Source organism: Lactuca sativa, chromosome 9 (assembly GCF_002870075.4).
Source record: "Lactuca sativa cultivar Salinas chromosome 9, Lsat_Salinas_v11, whole genome shotgun sequence".
Classification (NCBI taxonomy): Eukaryota; Viridiplantae; Streptophyta; class Magnoliopsida; order Asterales; family Asteraceae; genus Lactuca; species Lactuca sativa.
Genome location: NC_056631.2, coordinates 209,008,728 through 209,023,615, shown reverse-complemented (window position 1 = coordinate 209,023,615; position 14,888 = coordinate 209,008,728).

The following is a 14,888-nucleotide window of genomic DNA, read 5'->3' as shown; positions in this document are numbered from 1 at the left end:
AATAATATTTAAGTATAAATTGTAAGTAACTCAATATGTTCAAGCTAAAAAAGATATAGAAATTAAAAAAGGCCAAACTTCGCAAAAAAGACGATAATGTTATAAAATATGATCAAATAATAAGATAAATTATAGAGTAAAGAAAGACATGAGAGTAGAGAGAACTTTTATTCCAATATTTGTGATGAAATCATCAAACTTTACAATACATAATATTCACTATTTATACTAGACAAAGAAGATGAAAGGTGATGTATGATATGAATGCTCATTATAGTGGTGCATAACTACGCTCATAAAACACATAATAATGTTTGCTATAATGTTCACTAATTATGGAGAGTAATGGGGAAATATGGAGAATCCAATAGTCATTCACTAAATAATAATTCATAACACTCCCTCTTGAATGACTATTGTATCATGCCTCGTTAAAACCTTAATCGGTAAAACCTCATGGGAAAAACCCTTTATTAAGGAAAAAGAGTACATGATTAATAATAGATATTGGAAACAATTGCCTCGTTAAAAACCTTGCTAAGAAAACCCAGTGGGAAAAACATAGCTAAGGAAAAGAGTACAATATGTTTCCAACTCCCCCTGATTAGCACATCACTTGATTCTCTTGAAGCACCGCATAACAATGTTTCGTACCATATTTTCAATTTCGATGTAAGAAGTGCTTTAGTAAACCAATCAGGAAAATTGTTACTGGATTGAATTTTCTAGATGTTGATGCCACACTCTTTTTGAAGATCATGAGTGAAAAAAACTTTGGTGATATATGTTTGGTTATGTCTCCTTTTATAAATCCTTCCTTGAATGGAGCTATACAAGTTGTATTATCTTCATATAGTATGGTTGGAACATCCCTGTTAGAAGTTAGACCACAATTCTTGCAAATGTATTAAGTTAAATTTCTTAACCATATACATTCATGACTTGCCTTATAAATTGCTATAATCTCTGTATGGTTAGAATAAGTAGCAACTAAAGTTTGTTTAACAAAATGACAAGAAATTACGTTACCTCTACAAGTGAATAAATAACCCGTTTGGGATCGAGCTTTATGTGGATCAGATAAATATCCAGCATCTCGAAGATATCAAAGAGTGTGTTTGACTCTATTCCATTATCTTCTTGTTGGACAAGAGCTATATCTTGCTAATAAGTTTACGACAAAATATTTATCAGGTCATGTATTAATAGTAAGATATATTAGTGCACCAATAGCACTAAGATATAGTTCTTCAAGAACAGGAAGATTTTCATGTTTTTTATGATGCTGAAATTGGTCCTTTTTGGCATCTAAGTGCCTTACCACCTTCGGGTTACTCATGGATGTGAGTTATTCATATAAAACCTTTTAGCACATTTTCTAGATATTAATGTACAAAAACTCCATGTTTGTGTGCTTAATTTGAAGACCCCAATAGAATTTCATCTTACCAAGATCATTCATTTCAAAAGTTTCTTTCAAACAAGAAGTGACATTTTCCAATTCTCTAGGAGTTCCAATTATGTCAAATCATCTACAATAACATCAATTATAAATTCTTATATGGATCTTTTTATGAATACACATGGGCTTAGTGGATCATTTTTATAGCACTCTTTCAACAGAAATGTAATAAAACAATTGAAGCACATACGACCAAATTGTTTCAATCTATACAAAGATTTATTTAATTTTACCAAATATACTTCTCAAGAATTAGAAGTTTGTGCGTTTGGCACCTTAAACCCTTCTGGGATTTTCATATAAATATCATTTTCAAGTGAACCATATAAATAGGCGGTAAATACATCCATTAGACACATCTCCAGTTTTGCATATGTTGTTAAACATATAAAATAACTGAATGTGATTGCAACAACTACCAGAGAATACATTTCTTCATAATCAATTTCGGGTCTTTGGGTAAAACCTTGTGCAACAAGTATTGTTTTATATCCCACAACTTCATTTTTCTCGTTTCTTTTGCGCACAAATACCCATTCGTGTCCCACTGTTCTTACTCTGTTTGGTGTACGGACTACAGGTCCAAAAACTTTTTGTTGAGTAATAGAATTAAGCTCTTTATTTATTTCATCTTTCCATTTTGGCCAATATTTTCTATTCATACATTTCTCAATAGATTTAGGTTCAAGATCCTCATTTTCTTTATAATCGCGCGCATAACATGATATGAAAAATTATCGTCGATGTTTATCTTATTTCGGTTCCATCTTATTCCTGTCATGACATAATTTATTGAGATCTCATCATTTTCATTTTTTCAGGTACCTTATATTATTTTTTTATGTCATTGGGCTCTTCTAGAGCTTCATTAATCTTTTCAAGAGATTATGTTTTCTCTTTTGGACCATCAATTGTATTTGTTTCATTTCATTTTCGAGGATTTTTATCTTTGGAACCGGCTGATCTTCCACGCTTCAGGCGTGCCTAAGATTCATTTGCAGTTGTATTTTTTTTTCTTATAGGATATAAATTCTAACTGGAATATGTATAACTGGTACATGAGACTTTGTTACTCACTTAGGGTCAGTAAATGCTTCTGGCAATTGATTTGCTACATTTTGTAAAGGAATTATCTTTTTTATTTCAAGTTCACATTGACTTGAACGAGGATCTAAAACTGAAAGTGATAATTCCTTTCAAGAAATTTTATTTTCCAGCTTCTTTATTTCTCCCCCTAATGTTGGAAAATATGATTCATCAAAATATTAATCATCAAATATAGCTGTAAATAAATCTTTAGTTGATGATTTTAAATATTTTACTATAGATGGAGATTCATAACCAACATAAATTCTCATTCTTCTCGAGGACCCATTTTTGTGAAGTGAGGTGGAGAAATGGGTACATAAATTGTACATCCAAACATCCTTGGATGGTAAATATTTGGTTCCTGACCGCAAACCAGTTGAATAGGGGAAAACTCATGATAACTAATTGGCATTATGCATATAAGTGATGTTGCATGTAAAATTTCATGCCCTTATGTTGATTAGGAAGTTTATAATGCATTAGTAATGGTCTTGCAATTAATTAAAGGTGTTTGATTAATTAATCAATTAGACCATTTTGCGTACGAACATGTGTAACAGGATGTTCAATCCAATCGACATGCAATAATCGTTAATAGCATGCAACGGAAATTTTGCAACATTGTCAAGTCGAATTATCTTAATTGGGTAATCGTGGAAATGTGCCCTTGGGCTGATTATTTATGCAAGTAATATTGCAAAAACCAAATTACAGCTAGACAACAAGCACACATGTGACCATCTAGTTGACTCATCAATTAAAACCATAAAATATCTAAATGGTCCACATAGTGTTGGATGAATTAATCCATATATATCCTCTTGAATTCTTTGTAAGAAACTAAGACTTTCATACCCAACTTTGTTCAATGATGGACTGGAAATTAATTTTCCTTAAGAGCATGCAACACAATTCATTATCTTGAAAAATCTTCTGGTTTTTCAAGGAATGACCACTTGAAGTTTCATTTATTCTATATACCATAGTTGATCCGGGATGGCCCAACCGGTCATGCCAAACTATGAAGGTAATATCATACTGTTTTTATTTTCAATAACATGAATCATTGTAATATTTTCAATAGCATGAATCATTGTAATATTTGTATAGTACAATCCAGAGGACAATACATGTAATTTTTCCAAAAAACTTTTCTTATCCAATATCATTTTTGTAATGTTGAGATAATTTTTATTACCATCATTAGTTGTTTCAATAGGATATCCGTTAGACCGAATATCCTTAAAACTTAATAATTTTCTTGATGATTTTAATAAAAATAATGCATCACCAATTGTAATTATTGTCACTTATGGTAATACTATATTTGCTCTTCCAGAGCCTTTAATTATTTTTGTATTACCTGTTATTATATTAACATTTGCTTCTCTAATTGATAAGTAAGCAAAATGTTATTGCATTGTCTGCAAGAAATATATCTTCCTTATTTCTTTTGCGAATATTCATATTTCTTTTCAATAAATAAATAAAACATAAGAAACATTCGACTTAGAGAAATAAAGTCATATTTTATTAATTTGGGAAGATTGTGACGACATCATTTCTCATGAAACGAATATGACATAAAAACATAATAAATGTCATGAAACAAAACTATTATATTATTTTTCCATCACCATCAATAGCACCACTTGTCCATTCTTGGTAGACAAGATAATTCGCAACATTTATATTTTAGAGAATCTTGATAAAGATCAACAAAATGCTTTGGTAAGCGGCATGTACAATACTAATGATTGATCATTCCACATTAGTGACAAACATTTTCAACTTTTTTTTTTGCCTTGACCACTTTTATCATTAGGATGTGGATTTTTGTTATTTTCCAACTTCTGGTGGTTGCTTGTAATCTTGTTATTTTTTTATGATAATAACCTCCACGACCTCGATTATACCCATGACTATTATGATTATATGATATTGCATTCACTTCAGGGAATGTACTAGAACCGGTCGGGATTTATTGATGATTTTTCATCAATAGTTCATAGTTTTATTTAGCCACAAGAAGAAATGAGATTAATTCATAATATATTCTTTTTAAATCTTTCTCACGATATTGCTGCTGCAGGAGCATGTTAGTGGCATGGAATGTAGAGAAAATTTTCTCTAGCATAACATAGTTTTTCATAGTGAAAATACTAATCAAAATAAAGACTTGTATGTTCAAGAATTGCTAGTTAATAAATTTCATGAAATAATTTGTAAGCATTGTACATGTAAACTTATAAAAATACATACCTGAAAATAATAAGAGCGATAAAGAGTTAGAACTCTATGGTAGAGTCATGCTGATAACGTGTTATAAAATATGATCAAATAATAAGATAAATTATAGAGTAAAGAAAGACATGAGAGTAGAGAGAACTTTTATTCCAATATTTGTGATGAAATCATCAAACTTTACAATATATAATATTCACTATTTATACTAGACAAAGAAGATGAAAGGTGATGTATGATATGAATGCTCATTATAGTGGTGCATAACTACACTCATAAAACACATAATAATGTTTGCTATAATGTTCACTAATTATGGAGAGTAATGAGGAAATATGGAGAATCCAATAGTCATTCATTAAATAATAATTCATAACAGATAACTTTTTAGAAAAAAAAAAAATTTATAATAAAAAAATGACATACGAAAGATGGATCGATATCGAGGTTAATTATAGCTTTTTGAAGTGTTTAGGCGTTTTTTTTATGCGGTTGCATTTAAAGTGATTTATTTTCTTTTTTAGTTTTACCCCATAACGAATAAACTAATAATATCGGGATGTTTATTGACTTGTTTTTTTATATTAACTTTTTGTTATTCAACTTATAAAAACTATATTAATATGGTTTGAAAAACTATAAAAAATATACTAACTTTTTCTTATTCAACTTATTAAAAAATATACTAATATCGGGATGTCTATTGACTTGTTTTTCTTATCGGTTGTAACAAAATATCCCGCCTTTTTTTTTTTTTTTTTTTTTTTTTTTTTTTTTTTTTTTTATCAAAGTATCGGTTTTGCACTCCTTGCTTTTTCTTGAATGGTTATCGGTTTTGTCAATTTTAGTGTTATTATTTTTTTAACTTCAGCCCTCAAACACATTAGTATAATGGCATTTGAGAACATCATGATTGGATTTAGATGAAGAAGTTTTTTCAGCACCATCTATGGACAAAACTGAGAATAATAAGTTATTGAGCTTTCTGCAACAAATGCCACATCTGTTATCACAAAAGAAACATAACACAATGTAATAACACAACACAATGGTGATTCTATACATTAGTTTTAGAGTTTCAAACCAACATTACATGTAAACCAAAAAAAGATTGCAACCTAAAGAGTAACTCAAAGTCTCTTAATCTTGATCTGATCATCATCATCATGCCAACAAACTGATTAAAGCCAACCTTTATAATCACCCTATCCATGTCTTGAATAACTATCCCATTCTTCTTCAAATCCATTAAATCTTGTTAGGTATATGCATTTCAATCCAGACATGGTAAAGATTGAAAGAATTTTCCATGGTACAACCTTTGAAGCTCAATACATATAGCATATGTATAATTTGCTTTCTCCCTCATCAAACTATAATTTAATCTCAAATGAAGCTCAAAAGGTAATTTTAACGGAAAAAAGATGGTAAATCGCAACAATTCAATTATCATGGTATCGGGAAATTGAAACAAAGACACAATTGATTGACCTTGTTTTGTTGTCGAAATTTCAGGCAAATATAAAAGTTTTTATCTAGGTTCTTCAAATACCCAAGATTTCCATCTCCGAACCAAGAATCAACACCATAATCCATCTTGAAGGCTTATTTGGTTCCCAAATGTTGTGTTTGAAACGGACTTGGAGCTCACCATTGGATTTGATCACTGCAGTTCTCTTATTTTCACTAAAGCTGGTAGGTGCACCACAAACCGCACACTACAGTTGATGATTTGGCGGCGCAGTGTGTGGCGAACACAACATCGACCCCCACCATGTGATTGCGGTGAGGATGTCACAGGAAGTAAATACACCGCACCTCATACTTTACTTTTTTAACCGTGAGCCTTCAACGCTTTTTTCCTTTTCTTTTATTTATTTTTATATTTTTTATTGGTAAAACACTATAAATATAACCATTCCATTCTCATTTTACAACACAAAAAACACCAATACACTCTATATACAACTTTCTTTTTTTGTTTAAAAATGTCTTCATCGTCGTCGTCCACTTCATCAGATACATTGGCATTGCGGAAGGCAGAGTTTATTGGCTAGTGGTGATGATTAGATCATGTTCTTTTTTTAATTTATAATTTTAATATAGTGTGTAACTTTTTTTAATTAATGAAGTATTTTATTTTTATTAATTTTATATAATTATAAATTATCAAATCATATTTTATTCACATATAAAAAGAAAAAAAAATACGGTAAGGTATAGTAATGTGGCGATAACCTCTATAATATAGTTGTGAGTATGGTATGACACTTTTAATGCCTCTCTTATATTTACGGTAAAAAGAAAAAAAGAAAAAAAGAAAACCAAATGTTTTTTTAAATCTTTTTCCAAGTCACTTATTATTTTGTTTTGATATTTCCACCTCTGCATATTAAATCTAGAAAGAGATTAAGAATGGTTTTCTTTTGAAAAAAGTGAAAATGCGAGTAGTTTTTCTGAAAAAAAAATAAACAGAGGGTTATTAAATAAAATTTCGAAAACTCGGTGGTTTTTATGAAAATTTCCCTAACAAAAAATCCCGCCTCTTTCCAATTCCTGGCTAACCGTCAAATCAAATCATCCTATCGTATCAGAACTGATCGACATCGCCGATTTTGAAAGAAATTCGAAGGAAAACGAAATGGGGATCGTCGAAGAATATGTGATGCCGGAATCTCATCAGAGCAATATGGAAGTGATCGGTGTGATGTACCTGAAAGTTGTAGGTCAGTGAATTGTATTAAATATTACTGCTGTTTTTATGATTGCGCATGGAATTTTCAATTTTCGAAGTGATCAGTATTAGGTTTTCGGATCCTGTGATGATCTGTTGAGAAAGACTTGATCCATTCTCTTTATAACTAATGCAATCCATGTACAATTCTAGTTAGAGAAAATCAGCCCCAATTTGTTTTGTTTTACAGTGAAGTGTGTTTTTCCCTTCAAGTTTCCCATCTTCTTTTTGTTCCCTCTTTTCTCTCGTGTAAAGTTTCATTCTAGTTGCACACTCTAACATTATTGATTATCCTTTATAAAGGGGTTGTATAGATGTGTGTTTAATACAAGTATCAAGAAAGTAGTCTGATAGTCTGTTGTTATCAGGTGAAAAGACAATCACGCAAGGAGTGAAATCCAAATGTCTGTTGGTTCGATATAAGGATGTACGTAAACCTACTTTATCTGTCTTTTCATAGTATAATTTTCCAAAATTTCTTCCTTAACTTGTAAAGTTTTTACAGATTCCAAGGATTCTTGGCAAGACTGATGAAGAATTGATAAAGATACACAAACTCTCAGGGGCTACAATAGAGCTGTTTTGTGACACTGCTGTAATGATTCATCGACTCTCATACCTTCAACTTCTTGGAAGTGCTGATGAAGTTGCGGTTGCTGAAATGCTCCTGGTTGATGCAGTTACAAAGGTAAACAAGTTTTGTAACACTAGCTAATATCGATATACCAACATCTTTCTTGTGATTCTTAAACAAGTTTGAATTGAAGATTCATATAATTAAAAATGAGTAGTGTTAGTAGATACCACCTTCTTTTATGGTTTTTCTTATGAGAAGAATATTGTGCTTCGTATATAATTTGTTTTCAGGCATATGATGAAAAAGAGTTTGTCCCCACAGCTCTAATGCCACCAAGCATCTGTCATCACACGATGACCATTCCTGTAATGAAGGTGGGCATAACAGCTATATATCTAGAAAGATAAACATATATAATATTATTCTTCAATTCTCAAGTCTTGTTGTTTGTGTCTACATGTATAGGATGTACCTTTAATGGGCTTTAATGGAAGCAATCTACTGAAAATGGAATCGAAAAGTGGTGCTTGGATAGAGGTTTGTTCATTATTACTAGCTCTACTTGTCTCCAAACATGTCATAATCTTGATTAAACTGTTGTCAAATGATTTCATGCATGTGTAATGTGTTGCTACTTGCTAAGAATAACATTATATATCGATATCCTGCAGCTGGATACATTATGTGACAGTAGTGTACTGGTGATCAACATATATGGTGAACGATTGAATCTAACTAATGCAATAAAAATCATCAAGGAACAAATCTGTGAGGTGAGTAGAGCTACCTAGCTTAATTTGTCATTTTAGTTGATCCAAGAAACAATTTTTTGGAGAATTTTCATTCTTTGTAAATTGTAATGTTACCTTTTCAGTATGAGGAATGTGTCGAACTGAAACACAAACTTGATGAAGAAGACGGTGTTGCATCTGGTGAAGAACCGGAGGTGTAATTGCAACAGTGGAACTCCTTTTGCAAGTTTAGGGAAGGAGCGTTATCATAATTCATGCATATAACAGACTGTTTTGTACGTTCTTGTAAATTTTTTTTTTTTTTTTTTTTTTTTTGGAAATTCTTGTGCATGAATATGCATTGTGTAAAAACCAAACTATAAAGAAATCATTTTGGGCAATAAAAGTTGGACGAACGAGTACAATGACAAAGGCTTTTCTTAGTCATAATAAAATAATGAAGCAGAAGCAATCAGATGAACCAGAAGAATCGAGAAGGTATCAATCGTGGAGGAAGTAAAGTAAACTAACCCTGGTGGAGGATTAAACCCATATCGGAAAGAAATTATCTGGGAAAGAAGAAAGAAAAGAACGAAAGAGCAAAAGAGAGTCAGTGGAGTTTCAGCGAAGAAGAAAGGGGAAGAAAGAAAAGAACACCACGTGGAAAGTAGAAGCTAGGAAAAAAAACACGTATAAAATAGAAGAATGTGTCAGCAAGGAGAGGAGAAATAAATAAATAAATAATAATCACATACATAAGAAGGGAACTGGAAACGGGTAAAAAAATCCAAAGGCAACAACACTATAATAGAAAGGTATATTTTGACAAAAGAGAACAGAAGATACTGTAGCTAAGAGCATAAAATTTTAATATATATATATATATATATATATATATATATATATATATATATATATATATATATATATATATATATATATATATATATATATATAATGAGTGCATTGGAAATCTATATATGTTGACTATACATACTTGCTTTCCCATCAACCGGAGATGTGATGTGTGCCTCATTGGGAGATTGATAATATATTTACCATTTTGAATAGGGGATTTTATTTGGATGATTCTAACTACACCAATCTAAATCCAAATGCTCGAAGATTAGATTGAAATGATAGATCTGAGTTATCAATTTTAACATATTAAATTGATTTTTTTAATAAAAAATATTTATTCAAAATTATTCATTTTTCATTTTACCTTAAACGTCCTTATATTTATATTGATTTTTAAATCATACCTTTTATTTTCTAAGACTTTAATATATATATATATATATATATATATATATATATATATATATATATATATATATATATATATATATATATATATATATATATATATTAGAAACATCATAATCGCACATATATAAGTTTGCTAAATTAAAAAAAAAATACTTTTTTTTTAATTTATAGAGATCTTAATAATTATAAACAACAAAACATAAATTTGATTTTATAAATTATCAGATATTATAACTGTAGAATTGTTACAATTACTGTGTGTTGCAAATGGAGAAATGTAGGAATTCAGGCGAGCACCATAAACAGTTTCCCATCTAGCAGACCGTAATGATCTGTTGTGACGCCAAACTGGTAAAATAGTAGGCATTGGATATGCTTCATGTAAATCAACCTTCACATAATGATCACCTCTAACAAGAGCAATAACAACTCTATGAGTTGAGATGTCTTGGGGACCAAGCCATAGTGGAAAACATATTTGATGGACTATCTTTGCTTAGAAAATAACTATTACATTATACTTGTTATCAATGAGAAAGCTAGTGACCAGCATAATCAACCAACGATCTTTTGGTGCAAAACGTGATCCATTGAAATTCAATGAATGATGTATGGTGCTTAAATCGTAATAAAAAATCTGTGCGTACTTAGCTGGGTGTGCTAACAACTCATTTTGTAAATCTAAGCGGATTTGACGCCAATTATCTTCACTATAACCGAGACACGCAGCTATTGCACGAAATCCACAATTTCCATCTCCCCTCACGTTTTGTATGATTGTGACATATGGATGAAATTCATACGGAATTTCATTCATAAGTGGACCTGAATTATACATTACTTGTGATGGGTTTTGGCCATAAGAACATCCTATGTGCTCATACAAACCCTAATGCTTGGATCTAGGTTTCTGTATTGTACATGCAAGTTATCCAAGACTATAAACCCTAGATCTAGCATATGATAATCAATATAACATATAATTAGGGTTTAGATCATACCTTGATTGTTATGTAGCAATAACAATCCCAATTCCTCCTTGTATTGACTTTAGAAAGCTTAGAGTCACAAATGTCAATCCTTTAATGGTTCAAAAACACCAAGAGCAAGAGGATGAAGAGGATAGAGGATGGATGCTGCCCTAAAACGTGTGAAACCCTAGAAGGATGCTTATCCACGTTTTTGGGTCATAAGGGATCTATATATATAGGAGGCTATTAGGGTTATCTAACAAGGAAACCCTAAATTGGATGCTTAAGCCCTAAGCAACCCATGGACTCCTTTCCTTAAGGCTTTGGACGATTTCCTCATGGGTTTCCCCATATAATTTGTCCACTCCTTAATATAAGGCAATCCATGGCCCAATTGCAATTATCTTATAATTACAATTCCAGTCCCTTAAGTTTAATTAATCTCTTTTAGTCACAAAACTAATTACCAATTAATTCTTGACTAATATTAATTTAAACAATATGATTTCTCCTTTAATATATTATTCTCATAATATATTAATAAATCATATTTAATCCTTTATCTCCATAATTCATCCTATCAAGTTGCTTTGGTGAAGGCAACCCAAAAGGACCATGCACCATCGGGTCAATTACATACCTAAATAGTTATGGACTTAGACACTAATCCAACAGTCTCCCACTTGGATAAGTCTAATAACTATTATGCGTATGACTTCAGATCCTGATCTGCAATCGTAGCTTTCCAAAGCCGATGTCAACTCTAATCCTATCAGATACGCGTGTCCTTTAGATAAGGGATCATATATTCCTCCATTCTAGATATCGTATGAGATATGATTTCATTCTCTTTGTACTATTTCTCGACTTCCGATTTATGACGACTGATTAATTGAATAAATCAAATTAGCCCTAGCCCGGCCGAGCATTTACGTTTGTCATCACTAAATCATCGAGGTGCCCAAAGATATCGCTTTTATCCTACTTGGGATAAAAGGAACGGATAAACTTTGATTCAGTGCTCACTTGCACTCACTCACCGAATCACACACAACAATATGTTTTATGACACCAAGTTACTAGTGCGTTTTCATATTATCAATGTGCAACCGATTAGCAAGATACAACTCACACATCTCGGTTTCAAGAATATAAGATGTTATCGTCTCGCCAATCACTCGTGATACAATCCATGGAGTGATCCAAGTGAGCGTGGGTTTGATCCAATGCTCAAATTCATATTCATAAGCACTCATGAACGTTGCAGCAAACATTTGCTTATGTCTAATACTCTTTTAGACATTCCATACACCAATTCATGACAGTCTTCATTCATACCTACTTCCAACATATGATTGACTGTGGCCCGTTCGAATAATTTGACTGTTCTTAACCAATTAAATTATTCAGGAAGTCAAAACATGCAAAGTGAAACACAAGAATAATACTAATCCCATATGGCCTCAAACCTTTGAGCATAAATAAAACACCTTTTATTTATCACCATATCGATTACTCATTATTTGTCGTTTCGGGTAATCAACTTCTTACTTGAATTATTACACTTGTCCCATGCTCTTAGCATGCACACAATGTTTACCTATGGTTCTTACTTTGTGAAATAGATCAAATTGAACACATTTCCAATCATTCTCATTTCACAACTCCTAATCCATTTTATAAATGTAAGAATATCAATTCTTGCCACTTATAGAATATGCTAGATTCTAACATTTTATGCAACGATCATTTTGTAATATCACTGCACCAAAGTTACAAAGACTATTGCCAATGAAATTACAAAGTCCTCTATCGGAGATTGTTACAAGACAATTCCATAGATGTGATGTCTCTCACTCAAAGTACATTCCTTTGAACATCCTTTTGCATAAAAGTTTCTAATCTAGACATAAGTTTTCAATATTCAATTCCCAATATGGACACGTTTCCATATTTTCCATATGACAACTCATTCTTAATAGAACCTTTTCTATTTATAATAATGTCGATATGGTCCATCCAATATGGAAACATTTCCATATTTTCCAATACTATACTTCCAACTACTCACAAGCGACCAATCCTCGATGAACTTTGGATTGTCCTTTGATAGTTGTTTAATTATTTAGTCAAAACCGATTCTTGTCCCCTTTCCCTCTAAATGCGCTAGACATTTGGAAATTTTAGAATGGTCAACTATTACAACATTTGCAATCGATCCTATACTCGAAGCGTATGGGACATGATGCATAATGTCTTACATAAAGATTTGATACTTTATCAATCTTCTGCCATAATATTTTTATTTGCTATGTTCTCAAAATTCGAATTGTGAAGAGGAATGCCGTAATCATAATCGAAATTTGATAACACACTATGTACCTTTGACTAAATTTATTAACATTCCACAACCTAAGCCTTTAGATTTGAAATGAAGCATAATATTCTCTCCCTTAATTATAGCAAAACAACTTTTCAACTCTTACAACTTTGCAAAGTATGACTCTTGTTTTCTATAATTAATATTGCTAACTTGCAATACTATCCTTAATAATCATACAATCATAACATTTATGCTCCCACTATCATGATGATTATTATAAACATAACACTTATGCTCCCACTAGCTTTGACATGTATTCAGAAACCAGCTTAACTTCTATAAAATCAATACTTATTGAATTTGTTAAGTTCATGTTTCTAAAACTTAGTGCTTTGATAATCTCTTATCAAGGCTTCTTGAACTTATACACCCTTGTCTTAGATAGCTCATATGTGTGTCTAAACAATTCATACTAATTGCCAAACCTCACAATTCAAATTATGGAAAGGGATACTGTAACCATAATCGAATTCGAGAATACAATTTTCACAATCACTATCTTCTTAAAATCTCTTTTAGTGAAAGCATTTCATCACAATCATTTTCATGAAGGAGGGAATCTTATGACACTTAGATTTTAATGGTGTATGTGTTCTTATCCATGTGAATTTGTCAAAACAAAAGTTTACGATAAATTCAAACTCATATGGACCGAACTTCCTTAATCTTGATTTCCTGCCTTATGGTAGCACAGCTGCCCACCATGTCTTCCAAGCAGTTAAGCAACTCACCTTTTCCTATCAATGTACTTTCCATTGATCAAGGTCCTTGCCGTTTATGCATTCAAATGAGAACTCATAGGACTCACATGCATAATTAACTTAATTGGAATGGCACAGAAACAAAATAGTGTCAACACGATAGGTTGTAAACCTCAACTCGTGTGCTAGTGATGATCGATAAGGTCTATTTTGATTTGTTCTTGAAACTTTTCAAGACCATTAAGACTCCCACTGACTCCTTGACATATAAGATTCTCTTGTCAATAAACATTTCTTGACAAACAAATATTCAAGAGTTAGTGTAGCTTTTATCAAAACACTTCATAAATTGGTCCTAGTTGGTCTTTGTCTTATCCAAGACATCACAGCTTACCAATTTCAAATGTGAAAGAACAAGAAAACCTTTTTCCATATTCTACATTTGATGAATGTTATAAACCTTCTTAATACTTGTCACTCATTGTCACAATCTTAACTTTAAGACTTGTTATTGGAACGTAGTATGATTGACTTCTTGATTTAACCATTTCTTCAATCCTTGATTTCTCTTCTTAAACATACAATTGTACTAAGAATCATTTAGAGGATCAATTGAGATATGGTTCTTAATCATTAAGACCTATCAAAAAGCATAAAAGCTACTCTCCCTTCTTCTTAGAATGGAGAAACTTTTATCTTTCTGCCTGCATGATTCTTCTTATTC